This window comes from Phyllobates terribilis, unplaced genomic scaffold, assembly GCF_046119375.1.
Source record: "Phyllobates terribilis strain yellow unplaced genomic scaffold, ASM4611937v1 Scaffold_8__6_contigs__length_399053987, whole genome shotgun sequence".
NCBI lineage: Eukaryota > Metazoa > Chordata > Amphibia > Anura > Dendrobatidae > Phyllobates > Phyllobates terribilis.
Window position 1 is genome coordinate 66,998,400 of NW_027362768.1, and position 23,515 is coordinate 67,021,914.

Here is a 23,515-nt window from a genome sequence, read left to right on the forward strand (position 1 = left end):
AGATTGCTAAAACTGACCTGCCATCATTATTTTCCAGGTCGTTACGAGTTCATAGACACCAAACATATATAGGTTCTTTTTTATTTAAGTGGTGAAAAAAAAATCCAAAGCTTGCTAAAAAAAAACAAAAAAAATGACGCCATTTTCCGAGACCCTTAGCTTCTCCATTTTTCGGGACCTGGGGCCAGGTGAGGGCTTATTTTTTGCGTGCCAGGCTGTCGTTTTTATTGATATCATTTTGGGGTAGATCCGATGTTTTGATCGCCCGTTATTGCATTTTATTGCAAAGTTGTAGCGACCAAAAAAACTTAATTCTGGCGTTTAAAATTTTTTTCTCGTTACGCCGTTTACTGATTGTATTAATTCTTCTTTTATATTGATAGATCGGGCGATTCTGAACGCGGCGATACCAAATATGTGTATGTGTTTTTTTTTTATATATATATATTTTATTTTGAATGGGGCGAAAGGGGGATGACTTAAACTTTTATATATTTTTTATTTTTTTTAATTTTTTTAAAAACTTTTTTTTTACACTTTCTGCTTGCTTCTATAGTCTCCAGAAGCAGCAGTTGTCTGATTGCTTCCACTGCATACAAGCGATGAGCAGATCGCTTGTATGCAGGAGAAATGCTCACTTGCTATGAGCGCTGACCACTAGGTGGCGCTCATAGCAATTGAGACATGACAACCACAGGCGTCTGCTGCAGACCCTGAGTTGTCATGCCCACCCATTGGTGACCCGCATTCATGTGACGGGGTCACTGATGGGCGGGGCTTAGGACTCCCGGAAGCGCGAGTTAAATGCCACTGTCAGAGATTTAACATGTTAACAGCAGCGGGTGGATTGTGATTCCAATAATCAGCTGACATGTGCTCTCTTCAGTGCGGGCTCACCGCCGGAGCCCCCGCTGAACTGGCCTTCCCGACCTGGTGCGTACTATTACTGACCAGGTCGGAAAGGGGTTAAGGAACATCCTTTCCAGGGTAAAGACTTGTGTATAAGGTAAAATAAATAACCAAAAACAAAAATACTCCTCCACACCTTGGGCTATGTTCACAAGTAGCATTTTTTTTGCACGTTTGTATTGCTTTCAACCGTGACAAATGCATTCACCGGGAAATGTCATTTTAACATTTTACAACCTTATCTGGCCATGTGCTGTGTGACACATGCATACAGTGCTAAAAAGACATGGGAACAGCATGGGGAAGACCCCTGGAAGCATCTCTGACACCCAGGTCACTGCCTAAAAGTGTGCCCATCAGAAGTGATCCTTGCCGCATCAGAAGATGCAGACTTGCAACTATCCCCGTGCAAGTCCTTGTCCCAGGGCAGTGTTCAATTGTACCTCCCCCATAACTTGCAATACAAGCGCAAGTATGCAGCCTGCCACCCACCCACCCCCAGGCTGCAATACCATACTGCTAGCTTGCTTGCACTTGAAATTGGGCCTTTTAGGCATGTGGAGGTGGAATCTGGCCACCACGTCATGGCTGCGTCGGTAGCCTGGTATTCATACTCAGTCCCCAGCCGCCCGGCGGCCGGGTGTCCACGCTTGGTCGCCAGCCGCCAGGGGGCGGCCGGGTGTCCATACTCAGTCCCCAGCCGCCCCGCGGCCGGGTGCCCACACACAGTACCCAGCCGCGTGGGGGTGGCCGGGTGTCCATAAACGGTCCCCAGCCGCCCCTATTTCTCCCAGTGCGCCTTATACACAAGCGCGCATACCAAAACATTACCTGTGCCCTCCCCAGTGCATTTAGTGGGAAGGACAGCCTAACCACAAACACGTGGACAAGTGAATGTGGCCAGGAATGGTCCATCTCACTGACGCCTTCACACTGGGTTAATATTGTGGAAGCCGGGACACAGTTGGACACTGGGATGCAACACGTCCTCCAGACATAGAGGATTGCGGGTCCTGGGTCAATCAGGCTTCAACACAAAGTTCAGAAGGTAGACAGCAGCAGTGGTCGGCCTCCTACACAACGAGTAAATTATTCATGATCATGAGGCAATCCACCTCCTTAGCTTTCTGTTCCTTGGAATGCAAGCGCATGTATGTAGTAGCAGCTAGGCCTGAGGTGGTCAGCGTTTCTGTACCAAAAGGAGCGGTTCAGCTACACAGTTATAAGGCATACAGTGAATGCAATGCCTACCAAAAATTTGGAGACACTCCAATGCCCCTTGGAAGTGACATGGAGGTCAGAGGGCCTTAACTAAACCATTTTTTCCATTTATAGCAACTGGGTCTCCTGTACACTGTTGGCCTAAGCAGGGAATGGAAGGCTTTCCAAAAATTATTAGGCACTGCAATGCCCCTTGAAACAGACGTGGATTACAGCGTATTAAAAACCTTCTACCCATTATTGGGGAGTGGGTCTCCCTTAGTGTTCGCCTATGCATTGAAAAGCAAAAGCTGACAAAAATTAGGAGGAAATGCAATGCCCGTTGCAAGAGTCGTGGAGGTTAGAGGTAATTAAAAACAACATGTCAATGCCCCTTGGAAGAGCTGTGGAGTTCAGAGTGGTTTAACAAGACGGTTTAATGCCCCGTAGAAGAGACGTGGAGTTCAGAGTGGTTTAACAAGACAGTTTTAATGCCCCTTGGAAGAGATGTGGAGGTCACAGTAGCCTAACAAGACGGATTTAATGCACCTTGGAAGAGTGGTGGAGGTCGCAGTGGAATAAAAAGACAATATCAATGCCCCTTGGAAGAGTGGTGGAGGTTACAGTGGAATAAAAAGACAATATCAACGCCCTGTGGAAGAGATGTGGAGGTCACAGTAGCTTAACAAGACGCTTTTAATGCCCCTTGGAAACGTGGTGGAGGTCGCAGTGGAATAAAAAGATAATATTAACGACCCTTGGAAGAGACGTGGAGGTCACAGTAGCTTAACAAGACGATTTTAATGCCCCTTACAAGAGCCATGCAGTACAGCATATTAAAAACATTATTCCCATTATTGGGTAGTGGGTCTCCCATAGTCTTTGCCTTTGCCTTCCAAGCAAAAGCTGCCAAAAATTAGGAAGGGGGAACTTGCAATGTCCCTTACAAGAGCCATGCAGTACAGCATATTAAAAACATTATACCCGTTATTGGGGAGTGGGTCTCCCATAGTCTTTGCCTATGCCTTCCAAGCAAAAGCTGCCAAAAATTAGGACAGAGGAACTTGCAATGCTGGCAACATGGACCACGGTCACCCTGGTGGTATAGTGTTCGTGGAGGCTGAGGATAAGGAGAAGAGCAAAAAACAGCCTAAATGAGGAAGCGTATACCCATGTGTGGGTGTGAAGCGATGCATGGGAATACACCTCGCGAAATAACACTGTGGATTTGACTTTATGTTACTCTGCTGTCATTTGGTGGTGATGAGAAGTCTGGCTCAATACAGCCCTTGTTCATTTTGATAAGAGTCAGCTTGTCAGCATTGTCAGTTGACAGGCGAGTGCGCTTATCAGTTATAATTCCCCCAGCGGCACTAAAAACACGCTCCGATAACACGCTAGCGGCAGGGCAGGCCAGGACCTCCAAGGCATACAGAGTGAGTTCATTCCAAGTGTCCAGCTTGGATACCCAATAATTAAAAGGCACAGAGGAATCACGGAGGACGCTGGTACTCCCTCACCATCTTTTGAAACTTTCCACTCCTTATGAAAGTACCCTGCGCCTCAGGGCCTGTAAGCTGGGCAGGTCTCAGAAAACTGTCCTAGAACATTGACAGTGTTCCCCTGCCTCTGCTGGATTGGAGTTGCGTCTCTCTCGCCTGTATGCCTTAGTTGGGCGGCGAACTGTGACCTCTGCCGCTACCGTGTTCAGATGGGAATTTTTTTAATAGTTCTGCAGCAAGGGCCTTCTGGTACTGCCCCATTTTTGTAGACCTCTCCAACTCAGGAATAAGAGAGTGAAAGTTCTCCTTGTAGAGGTGGTCTAAAAGTGTCATCAACCAGTAATGACTGTCACCCAACATTTTGACAATGCGAGGGTCACGGTTAAGGCAGCGTAACATAAAGTCAGCCATGGGTGCCAGACTGGTAACGGGCAAGACTTCCGTGTCCTCACCAAGATGACGACTGATAGTGTTGAGCGATCACTAAAATGCTCGGGTGCTCGAAGCTCGGGCCGAGCTTACCGTGATACTCGGGTGCTCGACCCGAGCAACGAGCCCAATGTTAGTCTATGAGAGACCCGAGCATTTTTGCGGCAGCACCCCCGGCAGTCTGTAGAAAGCCTAAAAAGTGCCCAAAACGATAGTGACAGTGCTCAAAAGACATGAGGGCAGCATGGGGATCGCCCCTGGAAGCATTTCTGACCCCCAGGTCACTGCTGTCAACAACGTGGTCAGAGGTATTAAGCCACTTTTGCGGGCTCACAATAAAACGTTCAAAAACAAAACTGAAACGGTTTTCCTGTGAAATATGTTAAGGAATTTCCTTTCCAGGGTAAAAACTTGTGTATAAGGTAAAATAAATAACCAAAAACAAAAATACTCCTCCACACCTTGGGCTATGTTCACAAGTAGCATTTTTCATGCGTTTTTGCACTTTTGTATTGCTTTCAACCGTGACAAATGCGTTCACCGAGAAATGTCATTTTAACATTTTACAACCTTATCTGGCCATGTGCTGTGTGACACATGCATACAGTGCTGAAAAGACAAGGAATCAGCATGGGGAAGACCCCTGGAAGCATCTCTGACCCCCAGGTCACTGTCTAAAAGTGTGCCCATCAGAAGTGATCCTTGCCGCATCAGAAGATGCAGACTTGCAACTATCCCCGTGCAAGTCCTTGTCCCAGGGCAGTGTTCAATTGTACCTCCCCCATTCCTTGCAATGCAAGCGAAAATATGCAGCCAACCACCCACCCACCCGCAGGCTGCAATACCATACTGCTAGCTTTCACTTGAAATGGGGCCTTTTAGTTTGGAGGAGGCCGAAGCTGGCCACTACCTCATGGCCACTTCGGCAGCGAGGTATCTATACTCTGTCCCCAGCCGCCCGGCGGCCGGGTGTCCACTCTCGGTCCCCAGCCGCCAGGTGGCGGCCAGGTGTCCATACTCGGTCCCTAGCCGCCCTGATTTCTCCTGTCACCTTCCCCCACACTTTTCTTAGCCTGGCCTGCTTTAGGGCAGCATTGGACGAGCCCACCAGAGAACCAGACTCCTCCGGTGGGCCCTGGCTTCTCCATCAGGGGAGTTGAGAGAGAGCATGATGATGATGATAGAAGTTAGCATCTGCTTTGTTTTCTTGGAATGCAAGCGCATGTATGTAGTAGCGGCTAGGCCTGAGGTGGTCAGCGTTTTGGCGCATATCCTACCTCCTCCGAGGATTGCTGGATGTTTTCCTGCTACTATCCCAGTTCTATGACTCCCGTTAAAACAAAGCTTCTGGTGATAAATGATGGATGAGGTGGTGGCAAAGGAGAAAGAGCAGCAGGAACAGGGACCATTCACATCAATATCAGGCCAGTCAACCAGATATGTCTTGTAGGATATGTTTCTGTAACAAAAGGAGCGGTTCGGCTACACAGTTATAGGGCATACAGTGAGTGCAATGCCTACCAAAAATTTCGAGCCACTCCAATGCCCCTTGGAAATGACATGGAGGTCAGAGGGCGTTAACTAAACCTTTTTTTCGATTTATAGCAACTGGGTCTCCCGTGCACTGTTGGCCTAAGCAGTGAATGGAAGGCTTTCCAAAAATTATGAGGAACTGCAATGCCCCTTACAAGAGCCATGTGTGGCACCCCAGGAGTCGGGTCACCACAGTAATAGAGATATTACGTCGGAGAGCAAGTGGGAGGTTTCCTGGTCAGGATCCCTTAAACATGCAACATCCTCCTGCCCCAGTCATGGGAAGGGAGAATTCTGCCCTCATAAACTGGATTTGGGGCGGGGTTGAGTGAGTCAGAGAACAGTCAGAGTCAGAGTGAGAGCAAGGGAAAGTAACAGCAAGGAGCTCTGTAGGAGCTAGGAGCTAAAGACCAGGGGCTGGAAGCTGAGCAGAGCTCACCCTGGCAGAAGACAATAGGAACCGGACACAGGAGTCCGAAGCTGTGAGGACTTATATATCCAGCAGCAGAAACCAGCCGGCAGGGGATTTCAGGTCCTCTGGCCATAGAAGCCCGGAGGCTCAGTCACAAGCAAGGCACCAGCACCGCCGTCGTGGAGCGGAAGCTAACAGAAGGCCCCAAGTCACCAGCCATACGGGTGAGCACTGCACGGTACACTCAGGGATGTGGGCTACTCCTACCCGCTTACAGCAAGGTTGCCAGGAAGAGTGCAGACAGACAGGGAGGCCTACAACTCCACCTGGCCAGGGGTACTTCTGCTTGCTCACAGACTGACCAGGCCTCTTATGCTAGCCAGTTCTCCCGGGAGGGTCTACCTTATCATCATCAGTAAAGACCCTGAACTGCACTGCAAAGACTCTGAGTCGTTCCTGCTGCGCTCGTGCACCATCACCCCCATCATCCACACTCACTGCCCTGAGGCTATACTCCTCCCGAGGGGAGTTATCCCATTCTATGCTGCGCACACAACACCAGCCTCAGCGGTCTGCCTCGCAGCGGTGGTACTCCCTGACCGCAATCCACGGGTGGAGCAGTCGGACAATTAACCTCAAAACCTAAGAAAGACTGCCACTGGTTTGACCAGCCTGAGCCACGGGACCGGGTCACCGCCACGGAGACTACAGACCCCAGAGACCCGGCACCGGGTATCCCACACACGTGTACACACGGCCCAGAGGGCGTGTCACATGCAGTGCAGCATATTACAAACATAAGTCCCATTATTGGGGAGTGGGTGTCCCATGGTATTTGCTTATACTTTCCAAGCAAAAGTTGCCAAAAATTAGGACGGAGCAACTTGCAATGCCCCTTACAAGAGCCATGCAGTACAGCATATTACAAACATAAGTCCCATTATTGGGGAGTGGGTCTCCCATAGTATTTGCTTATGCCTTGCAAGCAAAAGCTGCCAAAAATTAGGACGGAGCAACTTGCAATGCCCCTTACAAGAGCCATGCAGTACAGCATATTACAAACATAAGTCCCATTATTGGGGAGTGGGTCTCCCATAGTATTTGCTTATGCCTTGCAAGCAAAAGCTGCCAAAAATTAGGACGGAGCAACTTGCAATGCCCCTTACAAGAGCCATGCAGTACAGCATATTACAAACATAAGTCCCATTATTGGGGAGTGGGTCTCCCATAGTATTTGCTTATGCTTTCCCAGCAAAAGCTGCCAAAAATTAGGACGGAGCAACTTGCAATGCCCCTTACAATAGCCATGCAGTACAGCATATTACAAACATAAGTCCCATTATTGGGGAGTGGGTCTCCCATAGTATTTGTTTATGCTTTCCCAGCAAAAACTGCCAAAAATTAGGACGGAGCAACTTGCAATGCCCCTTACAAGAGCCATGCAGTACAGCATATTACAAATATAAGTCCCATTATTGGGGAGTGGGTGTCCCATGGTATTTGCTTATGCTTTCCCAGCAAAAGCTGCGAAAAATTAGGACGGAGGAACTTGCAATGCTGGCACCCTGGTGGTATAGTGGTGGTGGAGGCTGAGGATAAGCATAAGAAGATTAAACAGCCAAAACAAGGAAGCGTATACCCATGTGTGGGTGTGAAGCGGTGCATGTGAATACACCTCCCGAAATAACACAGTGGATTTGACTTTATGTTACTCTGCTGTCATTTGGTGGTGATGAGAAGTCTGGCACAATCCAGCCCTTGTTCATTTTGAAAAGGGTCAGCTTGTCAGCATTGTCAGTTGACAGGCGAGTGCGCTTATCAGTTATAATTCCCCCGGCGGCACTAAAAACACGCTCCGATAACACGCTAGCGGCAGGGCAGGCGAGGACCTCCAAGACGTACAGAACGAGTTCATTCCAAGTGTCCAGCATGAATACCCAATAATTAAAAGGCACAGAGGAATCACGGAAGACGCTGGTACGATCGGGAAGGTACTCCCTCACCATCTTTTGAAACTTTCCACTCCTTGTGAGAGTACCCCGCGCCTCAGGGCCTGTAAGCTGGGCGGGTTTCAGAAAACTGTCCGAGAACGTTGACAGTGTTCCCCTGCCTCTGCTGGATTGGAGTTGCATCTCTCTCGCCTGTACGCCTTGGTTGAGCAACGAACTGTGACCTCTGCCGCTAGCGTGTTCAGATGGGAAGTGTTCAGATGCAGAGTTCTGCAGCAAGGGCCTTCTGGTATTGCCCCATTTTTATAGACCTCTCCAACTCAGGAATAAGAGAGTGAAAGTTCTCCTTTTAGCGGGGGTCTACAAGTGTCACCAACCAGTAATGACTGTCACCCAACATTTTGACAACGCGATGGTCACGGTTAAGGCAGCGCAGCATAAAGTCAGCCATGCGTGCCAGACTGGTAACGGGCAAGACTTCCGTGTCCTCACCAAGATGACGACTGACCATGTTCTCCTCCTCCTCCTCTTCCTCCTCCCCCCTGTCCTCAGGCCACCCACGCTGAACCGACGGTATGACACTTGTACCGGTACTACCGTCTACAACGCATGATAGCAGCTCCTGTTCTTCCTCCTCCTCCTCCTCCTCCTCCTCTCCCTCTTTGCCCCCCAATGCACGGTGGGATGAGATGAGGCTGGGCTGTGTGTAATCGCCTGCTACGGCTTCTTGATCCATCTCATCATACTCTGGCTGCAATGCCTCCTCTTTAATTCTCTGCAGAGAGCGTTGCAAAAGACAGACAAGTGGGATGCTGAAACTAATGATGGCGTCATCGCCACTCACCATCTTGGTGGCCTCCTCAAAGTTTGTCAGGATGGTACATATGTCAGACATCCAGGTCCACTCCTGAGGTCTTATGTGTGGAGTCTGACCTGAATATCGACAGCCTTGTTGCAGCTGGTACTCCACAACTGCTCTCTTCTGCTCACAAATCCTTTGCAACATGTGGAGGGTAGAGTTCCAACGTGTGGGGACATCACACACCAGTCGGTGTGCCGGAAGCTGCAAACGCTGCTGCAACACAGCAAGGGCAGCGGAAGCTGTAGCCGACTTGCAAAAATGAGCTGACAGGCGGCGTACTTTCACGAGCAGATCTGGCAACTCGGGGTACGATTTAAGAAACCGCTGAACCACGAGGTTAAGCACATGAGCCAGGCATGGTACGTGTGTGATCTCACCTCGCCTCAGAGCCGCCACCAGGTTACGGCCATTGTCACACACGACCATGCCGGGATGTAGGTTCAGCGGTCTCAGCCACAGATCTGCCTGCTCTTTTACAGCTGTCCACAACTCACAAGCAGTGTGAGGTTTATCACTTAAGCTTATGAGTTTCAGCACAGCCTGTTGCCGCTTGGCGGAGGCAGTACTGCAATGCTTCCAGCTTGTAACTGATGTGGTGATTAGAGATGAGCGTTGTTCTACTCGAACTGTTCGCCAATCTCAAATTCGAGCTGTTTTGGGCGGTGTTCGAGCCGTTCGGCGAACACGAACAATTTGAGAAAAATTCGGCTGTTCGAGGTTATGTTCGATAACTGTTCGTGCACCAAAATAATAACTGCATTTTTTCTCAGTAATGATGAAAATTAATGTTAATACGCAGTTTGAGTGTACAGCGGGGTGGGGGGAGGGGCAGGGGATGGATCTCTGCAGGAACAATGAAGATCTCCATTTTTTTTTCTCTTTCCCGCATTTGCAGTGGGGAGGTGCAATCTGTCAGCCTATCAGCAGCGCACACACGGAGCGAAGTGCTTTTTTTCACACAAGCAAGGGCATGTGTCATTGGCAGTGTATGTCACATGTCCTTGCCCTATAAGACCAAGCCATTTTCCCCGTCACCACCATTTTCTCACTGCTGCAGCTGCGTGTTAGACGGCACCGCTGTTGCTGTGTGCGCTATACCTTGTTAATTTCAAGCCAATTTTCGCACAAATATACAGATAGCTTGGGAGTAGGGAATAGTTGTGATTGCAGTCCTTTTAAGGACTAGGTTACAGCATTTCTTACGACTTTTATCAGGGAGGTCTGTGCTCTTAAATAGATAGATTGTGGGAGTAAAGACTAATTGTAATTGGAGTCCTTTTCAGGACTAGGTTACATCAGTTCCTATCAGTTTTTGCCAGGCAGGTCTGTGCCAGTGCTGTGCAAGTTTTTTCACAGCATTTGGCTGAATCTAGCAAAGCTAATCCTTTTTGGCCTATTGCAGAGTGTGTTAGTCAGTGGAGTAGCCTATCTGTGTTGCAAGATATACCACCTGTGTATAGAATACCAATTTTTTTTACTGCACCTAGTGAAGTAAAATCTTTTGGGCATAGCATCATGCTATTAGTCCATCTATACTGACCTCCATCAGGTTGCAAACTGAATATAATTTTTTTCTGCATCTAGCTCTGAAAAAATATTTGGCCTTCTAGCAGTGTGTCGGACTTTCTCTATTAGTCCATCTATACTGACCTCCATCAGGTTGCAAATTAAAAATAATTTTTATCTGCATCTACAGTACCTCTGAAAAAATATTTGGGCTTCTAGCTGTGTGTGGGACTTGTTGTATTAGTCCATCTATACTGACCTCCATCAGGTTGCAAACTGAATATATTTTTTTCTGCATCTACCTCTGAAAAAATATTGGGCTTCTAGCTGTGTGTGGGACTTGTTGTATTAGTCCATCTATACTGACCTCCATCAGGTTGCAAACTGAATATATTTTTTTCTGCATCTACCTCTGAAAAAATATTTGGGCTTCTAGCTGTGTGTGGGACTTGTTGTATTAGTCCATCTATACTGACCTCCATCAGGTTGCAAACTGAATATATTTTTTTCTGCATCTACCTCTGAAAAAATATTGGCTTCTAGCTGTGTGTGGTACTTGTTGTATTAGTCCATCTATACTGACCTCCATCAGGTTGCAAACTGAATATATTTTTTTCTGCATCTACCTCTGAAAAAATATTGGGCTTCTAGCTGTGTGTTGGACTTGTTGTATTAGTCCATCTATACTGACCTCCATCAGGTTGCAAACTGAATATATTTTTTTCTGCATCTACCTCTGAAAAAATATTGGGCTTCTAGCTGTGTGTGGGTCTTGTTCTATTAATCCATCTATACAGACCTCCATCAGGTTGCAAACTGAATATAATTTTTTTCTGCATCTAGCTCTGAAAAAATATTTGGCCTTCTAGCAGTGTGTGGGACTTTCTCTGTTAGTCCATCTATACTGACCTCCATCAGGTTGCAAACTGAATATAATTTTTTTCTGCATCTAGCTCTGAAAAAATATTTGGCCTTCTAGCAGTGTGTCGGACTTTATTAGTCCATCTATGCTGACCTCCATCAGGTTGCAAATTAAAAATAATTTTTATCTGCATCTACAGTACCTCTGAAAAAATATTTGGGCTTCTAGCTGTGTGTGGGACTTGTTGTATTAGTCCATCTATACTGACCTCCATCAGGTTGCAAACTGAATATATTTTTTTCTGCATCTACCTCTGAAAAAATATTGGGCTTCTAGCTGTGTGTGGTACTTGTTGTATTAGTCCATCTATACTGACCTCCATCAGGTTGCAAACTGAATATATTTTTTTCTGCATCTACCTCTGAAAAAATATTGGGCTTCTAGCTGTGTGTGGGTCTAGTTCTATTAATCCATCTATACAGACCTCCATCAGGTTGCAAACTGAATATAATTTTTTTCTGCATCTAGCTCTGAAAAAATATTTGGCCTTATAGCAGTGTGTGGGACTTGTTCTATTAGTCCACCTATACTGACCTCCATCAGGTTGCAAATTCAAAATAATTTTTTGTATGCATCTAGCTCTGAAAAAATATTTGGCCTTCTAGCAGTGTGTGGGACTTTCTCTGTTAGTCCATCTATACTGACCTCCATCAGGTTGCAAACTGAATATAATTTTTTTCTGCATCTAGCTCTGAAAAAATATTTGGCCTTCTAGCAGTGTGTCGGACTTTCTCTATTAGTCCATCTATACTAACCTCCATCAGGTTGCAAATTAAAAATAATTTTTATCTGCATCTACAGTACCTCTGAAAAAATATTTGGGCTTCTAGCTGTGTGTGGGACTTGTTGTATTAGTCCATCTATACTGACCTCCATCAGGTTGCAAACTGAATATATTTTTTTCTGCATCTACCTCTGAAAAAATATTGGGCTTCTAGCTGTGTGTGGTACTTGTTGTATTAGTCCATCTATACTGACCTCCATCAGGTTGCAAACTGAATATATTTTTTTCTGCATCTACCTCTGAAAAAATATTGGGCTTCTAGCTGTGTGTGGGACTTGTTGTATTAGTCCATCTATACTGACCTCTATCAGGTTGCAAACTGAATATATTTTTTTCTGCATCTACCTCTGAAAAAATATTGGGCTTCTAGCTGTGTGTGGGACTTGTTGTATTAGTCCATCTATACTGACCTCCATCAGGTTGCAAACTGAATATATTTTTTTCTGCATCTACCTCTGAAAAAATATTGGGCTTCTAGCTGTGTGTGGGACTTGTTGTATTAGTCCATCTATACTGACCTCCATCAGGTTGCAAACTGAATATATTTTTTTCTGCATCTACCTCTGAAAAAATATTGGGCTTCTAGCTGTGTGTGGGTCTTGTTCTATTAATCCATCTATACAGACCTCCATCAGGTTGCAAACTGAATATAATTTTTTTCTGCATCTAGCTCTGAAAAAATATTTGGCCTTCTAGCAGTGTGTGGGACTTTCTCTGTTAGTCCATCTATACTGACCTCCATCAGGTTGCAAACTGAATATAATTTTTTTCTGCATCTAGCTCTGAAAAAATATTTGGCCTTCTAGCAGTGTGTCGGACTTTCTCTATTAGTCAATCTATACTGACCTCCATCAGGTTGCAAATTAAAAATAATTTTTATCTGCATCTACAGTACCTCTGAAAAAATATTTGGGCTTCTAGCTGTGTGTGGGACTTGTTGTATTAGTCCATCTATACAGACCTCCATCAGGTTGCAAACTGAATATATTTTTTTCTGCATCTACCTCTGAAAAAATATTGGGCTTCTAGCTGTGTGTGGGGCTTGTTGTATTAGTCCATCTATACTGACCTCCATCAGGTTGCAAACTGAATATATTTTTTTCTGCATCTACCTCTGAAAAAATATTGGGCTTCTATCTGTGTGTGGGACTTGTTGTATTAGTCCATCTATACTGACCTCCATCAGGTTGCAAACTGAATATATTTTTTTCTGCATCTACCTCTGAAAAATATTGGGCTTCTAGCTGTGTGTGGGACTTGTTGTATTAGTCCATCTGTACTGACCTCCATCAGGATGCAAAATGAATATATTTTTTTCTGCATCTACCTCTGAAAAAATATTGGGTTTCTAGCTGTGTGTGGGTCTTGTTCTATTAATCCATCTATACAGACCTCCATCAGGTTGCAAACTGAATATATTTTTTTCTGCATCTACCTCTGAAAAAATATTGGGCTTCTAGCTGTGTGTGGGTCTTGTTCTATTAATCCATCTATACAGACCTCCATCAGGTTGCAAACTGAATATATTTTTTTCTGCATCTACCTCTGAAAAAATATTGGGCTTCTAGCTGTGTGTGAGTCTTGTTCTATTAATCCATCTATACAGACCTCCATCAGGTTGCAAACTGAATATAATTTTTTTCTGCATCTAGCTCTGAAAAAATATTTGGCCTTCTAGCAGTGTGTGGGACTTTCTCTGTTAGTCCATCTAAACTGACCTCCATCAGGTTGCAAACTGAATATAATTTTTTTCTGCATCTAGCTCTGAAAAAATATTTGGCCTTCTAGCAGTGTGTCGGACTTTCTCTATTAGTCCATCTATACTGACCTCCATCAGGTTGCAAATTAAAAATAATTTTTATCTGCATGTACAGTACCTCTGAAAAAATATTTGGGCTTCTAGCTGTGTGTGGGACTTGTTGTATTAGTCCATCTATACTGACCTCCATCAGGTTGCAAACTGAATATATTTTTTTCTGCATCTACCTCTGAAAAAATATTGGGCTTCTAGCTGTGTGTGGGACTTGTTGTATTAGTCCATCTATACTGACCTCCATCAGGTTGCAAATTGAATATAATTTTTTTCTGCATCTAACCCAGCCAATAGTTTTTGCCTAATACCACAGTTTGGCCACTCAGCTCTGCTCGGTTACCATCCATTGTTTTTTTGTGCAAACAACTCCAGAGTTGTGAATTAGTTAACCACCAAAATGAGTGGAAAAAGGCCTGCTGCTGGTGGAAAGGGGAATAGGCGTGTTGGGAAGGGGAAAAAAGGTTGTGTCCGTGGGGTAGGTGTTAAAGCAACAGTAACATCTGCAGAAGAAAGACCATCTTCCAGCCAAACTAAAATGTCTACTTCTTTTAGCGGACAATGTGATAAGATCCCTTTCTTACGGCCACGCCAATCGCTACAAATACCAGATGAGGCACAAAAACAGCAGGTGCTTCAACGGATATCAAGTGCTCCTTTAAGTGGGCTCTCCTCCACATCAACTTCAACATCACAAATACTCCAGTCCTCAAAGGTGTCAACCCAATCGCACTTGCTTCCTCACAGCTCCCAAATCTCCAGCTGCCCGTCTGAGTATGAGGTAGAACAGATAGTTGAGTCTGCAGAGCTGTTTACTCATACTATAGCCTGGGAATCAGAGGTCGACTCCAGCGCTTCTGTGAATCCAGACGAGGAAATGATCTGCACTGATGCCCAGAATCTTTATGAGTCAGATCCAGGACCAGACGCAGAAGGTTCTGACCATAATGTAGACCCTCATTCCCAAACTGTAACTCCTGTTGGTGGAGACAATGAGGAAGACGATGATAAGACTCAAATACCTGATTGGAGCGACAACTTTAGTTTTTTGTCAGGGCAGGAACAGGTTGGCTCTGAGGACGACGGGTGTGATAATGCACAGGGTGATGATGATGAGGTTGGAGATCCCACTTACTGTCAACCCACAGTCAGCCAAGAGATGAGGTCAGCAGAGGAGGTGGAGGAAGATGCTAGTGACGACGAGGTCAGGTTGCGCCTTCCTGGACAGAGACGTAGTACTGGAAGCACGTCAACAACTGCATCCTCAAACACAACTCTGCCTCTCACCACAAGTCGTGGTGGCTCTTCAGGTCGCATGGGTGCTAAGCCTTGCATAGCCTGGGCATTTTTTCAGATCGATAAAGATGACCCAACTCGTGTTATCTGTAACATTTGTCAGCAAAAGCTAAGTAGAGGCCAAAAAATACATAGTTTGAGTACTTCATGCATGAACCGCCACATGGACATGAAGCATAAGTTGCAGTGGGAAGCTCAGTGTGCTACAATGCGGCCAACCACCGTCTGCCATATCTTGTGCCTCTTCATCCTCTGTGACTGGGGGGACAGCAGTCACACCTGTTTTGGGGCGCAGACCTGCCACCTCTTTACCCGCAACAGCCAGCGTGATTGGCAGGTCATCATTTTCTTTGGAGGTGGGAACACCAGCTGGTGTTGAGCGCTGTCCGACATCGATAGCACCACCTTTGGATCAAGGCAACCTAACATGTCCGCCTGCATCTTCCTCACAGACCGGCAGTTTGCCGGGGACACCCTTATCAACCCCGTCTAAGCACAATAGCCAGCCCTCGGTCCCTCAGATGTGGACAAGTAAAAGACCATTTCCTCCTAGCCATGAGAAAGCTAAGAGGTTGAATTTCACCATCTGCAAGCTCTTGGCTACAGAAATGCTGCCTTTCCGCCTGGTGGACACAGAGGATTTTCGAGACCTTATGTCCGTCGCAGTGCCCCAGTACCAGATGCCCAGTCGGCACTACTTCTCAAAGAAAGGTGTGCCTGCGCTCCACCAGCATGTCGCACACAACATCACCGCTTCTTTGAGAAACTCTGTGTGTGACAGGGTGCATTTCACCACAGACACTTGGACGAGTAGGCATGGACAGGGGCGTTACATGTCGCTGACTGGGCACTGGGTAACTATGGTGACAGCAGGACAAGGGGCTGCTGTCCAAGTCTTGCCGTCCCCACGAGTTGTGCGTCAATCCTCTTTATGTCAAAGTTCCTCCACTGCTTCTGCCTCCTCAACCTCCTCTCGGTCTTCCACCTGCACCCAAAGCCTGTCTGGTCATGCCACAAGCTTTCTAACTGCGCAGAAGGGATCCTGCACACCTCCTTACTATGCTGGCAGTAGGGCTCAACGTCATCAGGCGGTTTTTACATTGAAATGTCTGGGAAATGTGAGTCACACAGCTGAGGAGTTGTGGTCAGCTCTGGAGAACCAATTTCATGAATGGTTGTCTCCACTGGACCTGAAACCAGGGAAGGCCGTGTGCGACAATGCTGCAAACCTGGGTGCGGCCCTTCGCCGGGGCAATGTCACACACGTGCCTTGTATGGCTCACGTGTTGAACCTGGTTGTCCTGCAATTTTTAGCCAAATATCCCAGACTAGATGGCCTTCTGCAGAGGGCACGGTCGCTGTGTGCTCACTTCCGCCATTCGCATCCCGCAGCTCAGCGTCTTACATCTCTACAGAAGTCGTTGGGCCTGCCACTTCACCGGCTAAAATGCGATGTGCCTACCCGGTGGAATTCAACTCTGCACATGTTGCAGCTACTGTGGCAGCACCGACAAGCCCTGGTGCAATACGTTCTGACGTATAGCCTGGGCCAACGAGATTCAGAGGTGGGGCAAATCACGCTGGAGGAGTGGTCTCAGATCAGGGACCTATGCACCCTTCTGCACAGTTTTGAAATGGCGACGAAGATGTTTAGTGCTGACGATGCCATTATCAGCATGACTATTCCGGTGATTTACATGCTGGAGCACATGTTAAACAGAATTCGGAGTCAGGTGGTGGCACAAGAGGAGGTGGAGGAAGTAGAGGAGGAGGAGTTGTATGCGGAAGGGCTAACATCTGCAAGGTCCAGACGGTCGGCAGCACCAAGGCGGCAGGCATGTGAGGGTGGGGGAGATGGTTTTACCAGGGTACATGGTAGCAGCCAAACTAGTGAGGAAGGTGCAGGAGCCCAGGAAGAAGTGGAGGACGAACTGATGGAAGACTCATCAGATGAGGGAGACCTTGATCACATTTCTGTTGTGCGAGGTTGGGGGGAGAGGACAGAGGAAGGAAGCATGATTGTTACCTCGCCACCAACACAACAGGGACTTGGTGCTCCTGGATGCGCAACACACATGAGTGCCTTTTTGCTGCACTACCTGCAACATGACCCTCGAATTGTGAGAATTAGAAATAATCCTGACTACTGGGTTGCCACACTGTTAGATCCCCGGTACAAAAGTAAATTTGCAGAAATTATTCCTGCCATAGAAAGGGATGCACGCATGCAGGAGTATCAGCAGAGACTGTTGCAGAATCTTACATGTGCTTTTCCACAAAATACCAGTGGTGCACGTAGTGAATCTCACAGTTCCAACTTGCCAACCATGAGACCGTCAAGTGTTCAGCACTCAAACCGTAACAGAACCACAGTATCTGCTGGTAACATCAATTTTGCGGAATCATTTCACCACTTTTTTAGCCCATCCTTTGCAAGGCCACAGGAGACAAGAAGTCTGACACATAGTCAACGCCTAGAGACGATGGTACAGGAGTATCTCCAAGTAAACATTGAAGCCACGAATGTGTCACTGGACCCTTGCTCTTTTTGGGCTTCCAATCTGGATAAATGGCCGGAGCTAGCCAATTACGCCTTGGAGATCTTGTCATGCCCCGCAGCCAGCGTTCTGTCTGAACGTGTGTTCAGCGCTGCTGGTGGTGTGCTGACAGATAAGCGCACGTGGCTCTCCACTGATAATGTAGACAGACTCACGTTCATAAAGATGAACAAATCATGGATCCGAAACAACTTTTCTACCCCTGTGTCATCCTGGGGAGAGTAAAAGCTTGATGATTGGTTAAAATCACCCTACCAACCGTTTTAAGCTTTCAAATTACTAATCATGTTTATCTGTATCTTGACTGGAAAATAATTTGGGCTTTGTAGCAGTGTGCAGCACTGATCCTATTAGGCCATCTATACTAAAGCTTCACCAGATTTAAAATTAATAATAATTTTTAGCTGCATCTAGCCCGGAAAATAATTTTGGGGCTCCGAGATGCGCAAGACACATAAGTGCCTTCTTGCTGCACTACCTGCAGCATGACCCTCATATTGTCAGAATTCGAAGTAATCATGACTACTGGGTTGCCACACTCTTAGATCCCCCAAACTTTTCGATCAACCTTTTCATTTTAATAAAGACCAAAAAAATGGTCATTTTTGAAATTATAAGCATTAGCAGGTTGTTAGAAACTGAAATCAAACAGTTTTCAACTCAAAACTTTATTCTAGGTGATGTTACATTTTCACATAGGACCCCTTGTTCGAAAGGAGCTTCTGAACTCTCTCGTCCATTGAATTTGTCAGGTTTTGGATGGTTTCTGCTTCAATTGTTTTGCATGAGGACAGAATACCCTCCCAGAGCTGTTGCTTAGATGTGAACTGCCTCCCGCCATCATAGACACTCCTTTTAATGATGCTCCAAAGGTTCTGAATGGGGTAGAGGTCAGGGGAGCATGGGGGTCACACCATAAGTTTGTCCCCTTTTATGCCCATATCAGCCAGAGATGCAGATGTTTTATGTGCAGCATGAGATGGTGCATTATCATGCAGAAAAATGATCTTGCTGTGAAATACACGGTTCTTCTTCTTGAACCATGGCAGGAAGTGCTGTTTGAGAAAATCCACATACATTATGGAGTTCATCTTTAGCGCCTTCAGGGATCCTAAAGGGGCCGACAATCTCTCTCCCCATGATTCCAGCCCAAAACATTACTCCACCTCCTCCTTGTTGGCGCTGTAGCCGTGTTTGCGTGGGGTGTCCATCAACCAGCCATCCTCCACTCCATCCATCTGGACCTTCGCGTGCTGCACGGCACTCATCCGTGAACAAAACTGCTTTGAAATCAGTCTTCATGTAATGTTTGGCCCACTGGAGCTGTTTCTGCTTGTATGAAGTGGATAGAGGAGGTCGACAGGATGGCGTATGCACAGCTGCAAACCTCTGAAGGACCCTGCATCTTGTTGTTCGGGGGACGTTGGAGGCACAAGCAGCTTCAAAAACTTGTCTGCTGCTATGACAAGGCTTTTTTGCCGCTGCTCTTTCAACCTGACATAATTGCCAGTAGGAAAGAGTCCTCAATTTGCCCTTATCAGCACGCACACGTGTGTACTGTGAATCAGCTACATACTTCTTGATTGCCAAGACACTTCATCCTGATCATCGCACAATGTTGATTGTAGTCATGCCTTGACCTAAACACTCCACAATTTGTTGCTTCTCAGCAGCCGACACATCCTTTTTCTTTCCCATTTTGGCAGAAAATGTAGGCTGCTTAATAATGTGAGAGAGCCTTCTTAAGTAGTCTTGCCTTTCATTGGACACACCTGCCAAACTAATTTGCACAGGTGTCTGCAATAGCTTACAGTGATATAAAGAGCCCTGACACACATCACCATCAATGAGTTTAACTGACAAACAAACAAATTCTTCCCTTATCACTCCTAAACACTTTTTGCATAATAATTTGGAACGCAGTGTACATGTGCTTTTCCACAAAACACCAGCGGTTCACGTAGTGAATCTTACAGTTCTAACTTGCCAACCATGGTCTGTATGGAGTTGTTCAATAAAGGGCCCAAAATTAAGATAACATAGATGGGAGAGGTCTCTATGAATAGGAATTCCTAAGTATTTGATACCCTGTGAGGGCCAGGCAAAGGGAAAGTTGGACTGGATGGAATCCTATATGGATTTGGGGAGGGAGACATCGAGGGCCTCAGACTTCGCTGCATTGATTTTAAAATTTGACCATGTAACAAAGTGATCTATTTCAGCCATAACAGCATGGATGGATATATGTGATTGAGTGATATATACTAGGACATCATCAGCAAATAGAGAGCACTTGTACTCGGTGCCTCCCACCTCAATCCACCTAATATTGGGGTTATGGCGAATTGATGAGAGCAGGTGCTCCGTCACTAGGATGTATAAGAGAGGGGACAGAGGACATCCCTGCCTTGTCCCATTGGTGATTGTGAAAGGTGATGAAAATGTTCTGACGCACCCCCTGGGCCTTGGGACACCCGGAACCGGACCCTTTTTGGTGGATGCTGGTGGTTGTAGTCTTCGTGGCGGCGACCCGGTTCCGTGGCTCAGGGCCGTCAAACCAGTGGCGGAACTATTTATGTGGTTTTGATGTTTAAATGTACGACTACGCCACCCGTGGATTGCGGTCAGAGTGAACCGCCGCTACAGGGCAGACCGCTGAGGCTGGTGTTGTGGGTGCAGCAGAGCGTAGCATAACTCCCCACGGGAGGAGTATAGCCTCAGGGCAGTGTATGCGGAGGATGGGGGTGATGGTGCAAGGCAGCAGCAGTAACGACACGGAGTCAGTGATGCAGTTCAGGGCCTTTACTCACAGTTCTTATTATCCAGACCACGTCTGCAGGTAACGGCTGCCCACGTCGTACTGTGCTCACCAGGTGAGGGGCTCAGACAACTCCCAGATAACTTTGGAGCACTTCACAGGACCCCCTTTGTGTGTCCTTTGTCTCGTCTTTCTTACCAACACTTCTGTCCGGCTGCCTCGGGCCTCCTCTTGGTAAACTTGGCGCCAGTTTCCCTGACCCTATGTGGTGCCTTCCTAGCGGGTGTAGCGAGGGGCTGCGCCACATAAAATGTCAGAGCCTCTGGTTTCTAGCTGAGGGTCGTTTCCTGCCTCCACTAGTTCGGGGACCGGTCTCCCCCTTTGGCCTGACCCCTCCACGCAGGTGGATTCGGGCGTGCGATGGCGACTCGCCCGTCCGCACCCCTGGGATCCCTTCATTCCTCGTTCCTGGAGCCTTCTCCGCTCCTCTTCCTTCCTTCTCCCTCTTCCAGGCCTGGGCCTCTGTTACTAGGCCCGCCTCCGGAGCAGAGCTCATGCAGAGCCCCTGCTCCCTGCCACTTCTGCTCAGACTTCTCTGCACTGAACTAAGATGGTGCCCACCTTTTATACTCCCTTCTCAATGCACCCAGGAACTGCTTCCTCCCTGCTCCTGCACTACAGGGTTCCCCTTCCTCAGTGTTCCCTCCCCCTACTCCAGCCAGGGACAGGGACTGTCGTGCCCATCTCAGGGGCATATTTTTCGCCCTGTCCCACGGCAATGTGGTGTAATGCATGCAGGTGTCGGGTCCTGATCCACACTCCATCCTTACCTGAGAGTGAGATATCACACCTCTGGGTGAGGTGCAATACGTCTGTAGCAACCGAGCCCTCAGGGTGCTACAGTTCCATTTATCTTCAGCCTAGGTGACGTATTGTGATACAGGGCCGTGATTTTGGCTATAAAAGGGTCCCCTAGACCCCTACCCCAAGCTTTTTAAGAGAATCATATATGGCGTGCCAGGAGACTCTATGGAATGCTTTCTCAGCATCCAACGAGAGTATCTAATTACAAATTTTTAACTGCATCTAGCCCAGGAAATACTTTGTGCCTAGTAGCAGTGTCTGCTAGTCAGCGGATTATCCCGGCTGTTAAGCAAGCTACACCACCTGTAGTTTAGACACTTAATTTTTTCAAAGGAAATGCTTCGGGACCATGGGATACTTAGTGAAGAGCATCAGGAGGCACCCCAAGGCATAGGGGCTGGGACTGGCAGTAGGATGCCTTGCGGTGGACAGCCGAGCTCGATCCTTATAAAAGCTTTTTAACTGCAGCAGCTTTAGTGGACGCTACTGGAGCTGGAATTACGCGGCTGCTGGCATGAGACTTGCCCTCCATTAGATCCTTGTAAATGGATTTAAAGTGTATTCATTCAAATTAGAGAGACAATTTAAATTAAAAAGCTTAGAGCTGCCTCCACCACAGGGGGGCTCGCTCGACCCACCAGCGGACAGGCACCAGTATTGGGAGAGGGGGGCTGGCCATCAGGGTTCACCGCGGCTCTGGCACAAACCCGGCGACACGGAGGTGGCACGGGCAGGAGCGGACTGGCCGTGTCGGCTTCTCACTTTTTGGATTTTAGAAGGGCATGACATGCCTATATCTGTGTCTCCCCCTCCTTTTACTCCTCCACCTCTTTTATTTTCGCATGACTATATGTACTTGTCACTTTTCCATGTGTTAGTTATGTCTTCTGAGCAGTTTGTCAGCTTTTGGACACCTTTGAAGGTGTTTTCTATGTGTTTCTATGTGGTTTTGTTTGCCTGCCATTGGTTTTAACGGTGTTCGAAGGTGTTCGACGAACAGTTCGACGAACAGTTCGACGAACAGTTCGGCGAACACACGGGTGTTCGACGAACCGAACCGAACTCGAACACTACGGGGGTGGCTCAACACTAGTGGTGATATCTGAGATGGAGGCTGAACATGAGGAGGAGGAAGATGCGCAGGAGCTGTACACTGTGGGGGCAACTCTGACTGACATAGGGCCCGCAATCCTCGGTGTGGGGAGGATGTGTTCCGTCCCAAGGCCCGAATGGGTACCGGCTTCCACTATGTTTACCCAGTGTGCCGTCAGAGAGATGTACCGTCCCTGGCCACAAGCACTTGTCCACGTGTCCGTTGTCAGGTGGACTCTCCCAGTAACTGCGTTGTTGAGGGCACGGCAGATGCTTTGGGACACGTGCTTGTGTAGTGCGGGGATGGCACACCGGGCAAAATAGTGTCGGCTGGGGACTGAGTACTGAGGGACGGCCACCGCCATAAGATTGCGGAAGGATTCCATCTCCACCAGCCTAAAAGGCAGCATTTCCAATGCAAGCAGTCGTGAAATGTGCGAATTTAGGACTGTGGCCTGTGGGGCGTTAGCTGCGAATTTCCGCTTTCGTTCAAAGGTCTGGGATATGGACAATTGAACGCTGCGGTGGGACGTGGACGTGGACGTTGATTCTGTTTCTTGAGAAACTGCCATAACAAGTGAAGACTGAGAGGAGAGGGCATCTTTACATGCAGTATGGACAGGGGATTGTCTTGCACACACAACAGGGTGTTCTATTGCACGCACAACAGTGGAAGAAGCAGTGGTGACACCCGCTGACACTGGTCGTGGACCCTGGGTTTTGCTCCACAAAGTCGGGTGCTTTGCTGCCATGTGCCTGATCATGCTGGTGGTGGTCAGGCTGGTAGTTTTGTCACCCCTGCTGATGCTGGCATGGCAGGTGGAACATATGGCCTTTTTGAGGTTATCAGTAGAGATGAGCGGTGTTCGACTAGAACTGTTCGCCAATCTCAAATTCGAGCTGTTTTGGGCGGTGTTCGAGTTGTTCGACGAACCCGAACGATTTGCAAAAAATTCGGCTGTTCGAGGTTATGTTCGATAACTGTTCGTGCACCAAAAGCGTGTCCTGCATGTCTGGCGCTATTTAGAGCACCAATCATGCAGGGATTGTCTGCCACTCACTGTAATGTCACAGCCATGGTGGTTGTGGCATTACAGTGATTGCCCAAATCGATGGGAACAGTGCTAAC